The sequence below is a fragment of the Sceloporus undulatus genome, chromosome 2, assembly GCF_019175285.1.
Source record: "Sceloporus undulatus isolate JIND9_A2432 ecotype Alabama chromosome 2, SceUnd_v1.1, whole genome shotgun sequence".
Classification (NCBI taxonomy): domain Eukaryota; kingdom Metazoa; phylum Chordata; class Lepidosauria; order Squamata; family Phrynosomatidae; genus Sceloporus; species Sceloporus undulatus.
In genome coordinates this window covers 15548717-15549198 of record NC_056523.1, presented here as the reverse complement: position 1 = coordinate 15549198, position 482 = coordinate 15548717, and positions in this window count along the sequence as shown.

Here is a 482-nt window from a genome sequence, read left to right as displayed (position 1 = left end):
CAGTGCTGGATAGTGACTCTGGAGGCCAGGATTTGATTCCACACGCAGCCATGTACAGGGTGACCAGATGCCCCAACTGCAAAGGAGGAGAAGGCACAACAAAATGTAGGCCATTCAACAAAAATGGAAGACATTGCCCCCCCCCCAAAAAAAAGAGCTAAGGAGTCACGATAGATCAACTCTAGTCTACTTAGGGGACTACTAGACGTTGGTTAGATGGAGGGTCTTAAGGTCAACCAAGACATATATCCATCAGTTTACATTTCAGGGGTGGGGTTAGATGTCTTCAACGGAGCAGCAATTCAAGTTGTGCGGGGCAATGGAAGATATGGCGTTAGCAGGGCAAAAGGTCGTTACAGAAGAAGATGTGATAGATGTCTGATATCTTTTCTCCCTTCCATTCACCCTGCTACCCCAAAAGATCTGAAGAGCATACCTAACCATCTGCCAAACCTTTCTCTGCTCTTATGTAATGCCAGGTC